A 7,310-nucleotide genomic window follows, 5' to 3' on the forward strand; every position below is an offset into this window, starting at 1 on the left:
TTTTTTTCCCAAAGTTCTGCAAATATACTCTATACAATATTAAAATACTTTGCTGGAAGTGAAATAGATTTTTTTTTTTTTAAATCACAGCTGAGGAAAATACAACAGTTTAAAAAATATAAGATCGTAATCCTTTTTTGGCAGTATTTCTTCCTGCTATGGAGTAATGTATATGCTTATGTAGCCTTTTCCTTTCTCTCACAGCTGTTTCACCAGGTACTGAATCACTTAGATAGTATCTCAGCTGGAATGGAAGTGGACATTACTTTATTGTTAATCCATTAATAAATAGGTAGCATAATTTCCTTTCTTTTTTTTTTTTTTTTCCTTGAAATATCTTTGTGCTAGGAGTCCATCAACATGGTACAGAATATAAAACAGAATTCTAGTGCTAAAAGAGAACTTCAGAATGCATTTATTCCTTTTCCTACTACAATTAGCTATAATTACTCTTGTAGAGTAATTCTGAGAATACACCAATGATATTGCTATAACCATCAGGCACTGCTGAAAAGCTACTACCAAAGCATTGTGTCTGCTCATATAATTTGATATATCATTGTTTTTATAGAATTAACTATTTTTGAAATATCTAACAGTGTTGTATTAACACGTGTTACTTGTAATATCAGGAAGCCACTGGACGAGGGTTGTTGAGAAATAAAACATTTATTAGAGATCTCCAAAAGTACGAGCACAAAATACGTGGCAAAGGCCTTGTAAGTACAAGGCACAGGATGAAGTCGGAGGCCCAGGCCCTTTCACCAACAGTCAGTTAATGCAACCTTTGTAGTTGGGTACAATCTGCTTTAAGGATAACAAAGAGAACAAGGAAAACATATCCAAACTACACTATGCATAGTCTATTTGGATCTAAAATGGAGTGGTGGACCCACAAAGGAGTTGAAGGTGTCATGCATATTACAAAACATAAAAAATTACACCAAGAATAAACTAGAGTGATGAGTAAGAAACCATCAACATCAAAAACATCAAAAACCATTTACATTAAATTCTGCTGTCAATAACCTTGGGATGCTAATGACTTGCTCTAACCTCCCTCATCTTCCTCAACTTTTGGACCCAGAAAAATATAGGAAAGGTATATAACACCAGAGAAAAGAGAATAGTGTACATCAGTTTAAACTGTATCATTATTGGAAATGAGCTGCAATAATTGGATAATTTGGACTATAACATTGTAATGTGACTAATAATTCTTATTTGATTGGATTTTTAAGACTTTAATCTCACTAGCCATAAATCCTTGGCTTTGCACATAAGGTGTGATTTTTTTAGTCTACATAAATTGCACGGGATGTTTTTTGATATACCCTAGCTTAGTTGACTAGCTGTTAACCCTGCATGTGATGCAATCTTATTCCTATATTTCTGTCTCTCTGTTCTTAAACACTTCTGGGGGAAAGAAGCTAGATTTAAAGAATTATCCACTGGTTCATTTCTCTAATACTTTCTACTTGACTTATTCTTTTTATTTTCCAATCTATTGTCTTTTTCAGTGTTGTTATATAGAAAAGATTGCCCCCTTCCTATTTGGAGTAACAAAATTACCGCTTCCTCTTAATCTTGGACATTTTTGTGGTATGCTCTAACAATGCACTTAACTTGCTTTGCTTCATTGGCATCCCATTATTTCTTCTCAAACCCACAGTGAAAAGGAAAACAATTCCGTTTATTCTCTCACAAAACTATGTTTTATGTATTTGAAAATGAAGTGTCCCACTGGTTTGTACTTTGTTAGAATATTTAAAGTGACAATGGTCAGTATTTCCTCAAAAATCAAATTTTCTAGAATTGTGATCATGCACATTGCTCTCTCCTGGATTCTTTTGAATTGGTTTATGGCTTAGAACTGCACAAATTGTCTTACATTTCCCCATACATGACACGATATCTCAGCGGAAATTCTATTAAAGCTGAATATTATCTTCAGGCTGCATTCTTATACAACCCACAGTGGAATGTGCATTCTCTGCAGCAGAATAGAGCAGTTGATGCAAGTGTTCTGACACACAACACCCACCAAAAGACCTTTCTGCAAACGAGCATGTTCATGTATCACAACTGCAATAATAACATTATTATTATATGTCATAATATCCAAGCTTTAGAATAATCTTAAAGTTCACAAACTGACAAAATCCAGGAGCTTTCCAGAGAGAACATGAAGAGGCACATTAGCAAATCTAATCAAGTCATCAGTATGCACTGACTTCATGAGAAGTGTTTTAAAATCATTAATCAGTGATCTATAATTCATATCTTAGTTGACATCTACACCCACATTGCATTGAAGGAATGCATAAGTATAAATTTCTGCATATAGAATGATGGCAAATATTTTCTCACACCAGCTGTTTAAATGTAATACAGCAATTTAGTAAAGAGTATTCAAAATATGTTAGAGGTATCTTCTTATGTCTACAGCAGTACAGACCAAGAAAACAAAATCTTTAAGTATTTCCTTGAGTCAGCTGGTTTAACTGAATCTTATTACTTTATCCTCCACAGGTGCTAGACGTAGTAATGACTGTGATGTGAGATAATTTCATGTTCTGGACACCACATTGATAAGACTACTTGAATGTCTTCTCAAATTATGGATCATCTGATGTACCTCAAAAAGGAGATTAATCCTTTTTGTAATTGAAGAAATTTTCTTCTCCAGTATGCTTTATTATGTATTTTGTCTTACCTCTGGATTTAATATGTGCTTGGGTTAGCAGGGACCTTAAAGATTAACCAGTCCAACCCCTCTGTTATGGTCAGGGACATCTAGAGACTAGATCAGGTTGCCCTAGGCCCTGTCCAATATGACCTTGAACACCTCCAGGGAGGGGACATCCACAGCTTCTCTGGACAACATGTTCTGGTGCCTCACCACTATCTGAGTAAAGAATTTCTTCCTTATATCTAATTTAAATCTACCCACTTTCAGTTTAAAGCTATTATCCCTTCTCCTATCACTGCATGCCCCTGTAGAAAGTCTCTCACCATCTTTCTTAAAAGTATTGAAAGGCTGCCATGCAGTCTCACAAGAGCCTTCTCTTCTAATCTAGGGCTAAACAACCCCATCTCTCTCAGCCTTTTTTTTTATAGGTGAGGTGCTCCAGCCTTCTATCAGTTTTATAGCTTTCCTCTGCACCTGCTTTAACAGGTCCTCCTAACCACCTCTAAATTTAAGTCATATTTGTTTAACTGTGTTTTAACTTAAACATAAATTCACAGAAGCATGTATCTTAACAAACGCAACAGGACTCTATAAATGAAAAGATTCACAGAAGACTCTTTTCTTCATGGAAAAGATCAATAGACTTAGTTGAAGAGAATTAAAAAGTACTTGTTTAGACAAAGGTAAGACTGCTATTTGTCACTTTGTTCTCTGAATGACTGGCTGGTATTGGAGAAGTTAGTTGTGACAGTGCGATAGAAATAAAACAAAATATGACCAATAATTCTGTACTGAGTTGTGCACATTCTTCATAGATAACAGGTGACAAATTTTGATTTGATTTGATTTAACTGATTAATGCATTCAATTTATTTTGACAAAGTGATGCCAGAATTTTTGCATTGCTTAACTTAATAGACTCCTTAAATTTCTTACTCTGAATTTTTAAGTTCCAAAAATAATTTTGGGGTAATGCTATATATGTAGTTTATGACAACACTGCATAATATGGTAAATTACTCAAGTAAATGAACATTTTACAGTTTGGTTTCATCTTCAATTCTCTTCTTACAGTTTCTTAAACTATTGCATGACTAACAAAGCAACACCAGTATTTTTAAATAGGATGCATATCAAACCAATGACTTCTCCAACAGGCAGTCAGAATCCAATAGTTCTATTAAGACTTCTACTTATTTGCTTGTTGTGTATAAAATGACTGAGTTTCTTACTGATATATTTTTTTCCTTTTGCAACAACAGTCAGTTTTTTATTCAGCATATAATAGCTTTTAGAAGATCTTACTTTGCATTTAAGATTGTCATGCAATAGATTGTCCTAACATTACCCACTTTAAGCATTAATAGACATGGCATAAGAAAGATGTCTCTGTGGAGTACCAAAGCTTTACTTATTCCAGTACTTGTTCCATGGCTCTCTTGTATAACACAGGTATTTGATGTGATCCATTCTGAGAACTCCATGTTGTGTCATACTCATCTCACAATGCTATTATTCAAATGCTTGTTAATAATTCATGTTATTGTTTGTGTCACAAACCTGTTAATAGCAAAATTTGTCTGGTTTATACTTGCCTAGAGCCCTTTTTTCCCCCATTTTTCTACACATAGATATTGTCTATCTTTCTCCAGTCTTAGGTAATTCATCAGCTTCTGAAGTCAGATAGTTTAGACAAAGATATCTTAGATATCTTTTCAAAAAATGGAAATTTCTCTATGATGAAATCACTAGACTTGATCGCTAGACTTGTCTTCTTACCAATGGCTCTTGCTTGTTTTTTTTTTTTTTCCTTCTTTTTTTTTTGCTAGCATGTGTAACCTGTAGGTATTGTTTTCAAGAATGTAGCCACTAACTCTTTAAAGTTGTTGCTATAGTACAACTGTGATAATATTGCCTTTATCTTTTTTAGTTATACATATGAGATAGCAGCATTTACCCATTTCTGGTATATTTCAGTTGATGTCTTATCCCTGACTTTTCTTCTAGAAACCTTTGTTGCATCTTCACCACTCTTTTATTCTTTTCGTAACAAGAACATTTAATTTCTGTTCATATTTTATTCTGTGAGCTTAATAACATAATTATTGATGAGCTTTTCCCAGTTTAATATTTGTGACCATTAAGGCAAAATGAAAATGAGCATCAATACTTCTTTTAAAAATGTTCCTTTTCCTGTAAAGCACACTGGTTCTCTCAGTACAGTTAATTGCCTGCACGTCTGAACCTAATTGTATTTATTTTCTTATTTTCAGAGATTTGAGGGAAGAAGTACTGTTTTACTTTCCCAGTAGTCAACACACAATCACACAATCTTTATATTCAACAACTTTTTAAAAAAAGTAATTTTAATTAAAAAAAAATAAATGAGAAAACGTTATTGTAATGCAGTCTTTTTTTTTTTTTTTTTTCCCCCTCAGAAGTATGCCTACCTATCCTGACCAACATGGATGAATGTGAAAATAGAAAGTGACCTCATCATCAGGGTCCCTGAATGCTGTTTAATGCTAAAACAACAACTTTACTACCCAACAGTAAAACCCAAAGGAAGATATATGGAGAAGCAAGTGCCAAGGATACCTGAAACTCCCAGGTGACAGTGCACAATTCATTATCTCTAGAGTCCTCTGTTCTTTCTGTTCGAGCTGTCCCCAGCTGATCCTGGGACTGGAAATACATAAAATAACTAATATGGCAAGAGAAAGGAAAAAAGAAAATTCCTGCAAATAAAAGTCTTAGGTACGTAAATGTTAACAATGCTGAATTTCAATATAGTGTCCATAAAGATTTATGGCTTGTCAAAAAAAATCAATGTCAAATGACACCCAAAGTAAAAGAAAATCTATGTGAGCTTATACAAGAAAATTGTAGTAGATAGAAAACTGATGAAGTGATATTTAGACATAGGTTAAAAGAAAAGTTGTCCAGATCAAAAAAATCCCATTATCCTTTGAGGATGATATACAAAATCTACTTGTTATGCATGGTGTTGACATTCTATCTTTTGATGCACAGCTTAGGGTATGTCTGCATAGGGTATGTCTAGTTACTTGCAATGTCATGGCATTTAGAATCTTTGTACATGTTTTATTTCATTTAAATGTAACAATGTAAAATTCATTCAAGTTAAAATATTCTAAAATGACTCTCTCTATAAAAATCTGTATTGAAAAAAAAAATAAATCCTGTCAGTATTACCACAGTATCCCCCAAAAGAAAATAAACTTGATAACTAAAAATAGCGATAATAAAGACACCTCTGGATTCATAAGTCTTTGCAAAAGAATCATAGAATAATAGAATATCCTGAGTTGGAAGGGACACACACAAGGATCCTCGAGTCCAACTCCTAGATCTGCACAGGACCATGCAAAAATCAAACCATATGAGGGTATTGTTCAAATACTTCTTGAACTCCAGCAGGCTTGATTCCGTGACTGTTTCAATGGGGAGCATGTTCCAGTGCCCAGCTACCCTCTCAGTGAAGAACCTTTTCCTGGTATCCAACCTGAAAGTCCCATATCACAGCTTCACGTCATAGAATCACAGAATCCTCTCCTATGAGGAAAGTCTGAGAGAGCTGGGGCTGTTCAGCCTACAGAAGAGAAGGCTCTGGGGTGATCTTATTGCAGGTTTTCACCGCTTAAAAGGGGCTTAAAAAAAAAGATGGAAAGAAACTTTTTTTCTCAGCCAGATAGTGACAGGACAAGGGGGAATGCATTTAAACTAAAAGAGTGGAGATTTAGGTTAGAGGTTAGGAGGAAATTTTTCACTCAGAGGCACAGAAACAGGCTACCCAGAGAAGCTGTGGATGTCCCATCCCTGGAGGTGTTCAAGGCCAGGCTGGACGGGGCCCAGAGCAACCTGGTCTAGTGGGTGGCGCCCCTGCTCATGGCAGGGGAGTTGGAACTAGGTGATCTCTAATGTGCTTTTGTAAACCAAGCCATTCAATGATTCAGTGATCATAAAAGATACTACCACCACAAATATACATACTGTATGTCCACTCTGTAAACAATCCTTAATGTAATGGATTTAATTTGTCCCTCTGATGATAATTAGGATATGTTAATTGAACTGTATCGATAAACTATAAATTCAATACTTCAAATGAATCTCAGGAAATGTGACTAAACTATTGTGTGATTATGCTTTGTTCTGCACACTGGTTTATGATAAACCACCTCTAATCCTAAAAATAAACATAACAAGGGCACAAGTCTTAATCAGAAACATAAAAGTCCAAAAATGTGCATCCATTTAACTTAGACAGAATCTTCTTCGATGTCTTTTCATTGCATGGATAGGTTAAAAGTTTGGTCTTGATACAAAGACTTTTTTTTGAGTCATCTGTTTAATGATACTGACAAAACAACAGAGAAAAAAAATATCAAATATGATGAATAAAAATCTAATTATATTCAAATATATGACATTTCAAGGAATATATTCTATATATCTTGCCTAATTTTTTACTGAAGATATGTATATGATTAATAAGGAGACGTAAAAAATACATTTTTAGAAATGCTGTTGTTGCAAGTGGTAGAGAACAAGTGAAAGAAATTCAGAATGTTTTATGCCACAGACATGAAAAAAA

General features: G+C 34.3%; 1 long non-coding RNA gene across 4 annotated transcripts; it reads left to right on the forward strand.

Annotated features, from left to right (window-relative positions):
- Positions 1 to 217: 217 nt before the first annotated feature.
- Positions 218 to 7,038, forward strand: LOC118246205 (uncharacterized). Of its 4 annotated transcripts, none has more exons than XR_007708120.1 (4): positions 218 to 292; positions 2,533 to 2,702; positions 3,277 to 3,375; positions 5,131 to 7,038. It is a non-coding gene; the product is annotated as an uncharacterized LOC118246205 (long non-coding RNA). The 4 variants fall into 4 exon arrangements; XR_004778117.2 differs by having other exon boundaries at positions 2,533 to 2,688; positions 3,250 to 3,375; XR_004778118.2 differs by having other exon boundaries at positions 2,533 to 2,688.
- The last annotated feature ends 272 nt before the right edge of the window (positions 7,039 to 7,310 follow it).

The sequence above is a fragment of the Cygnus atratus genome, chromosome 3, assembly GCF_013377495.2.
Source record: "Cygnus atratus isolate AKBS03 ecotype Queensland, Australia chromosome 3, CAtr_DNAZoo_HiC_assembly, whole genome shotgun sequence".
NCBI lineage: Eukaryota > Metazoa > Chordata > Aves > Anseriformes > Anatidae > Cygnus > Cygnus atratus.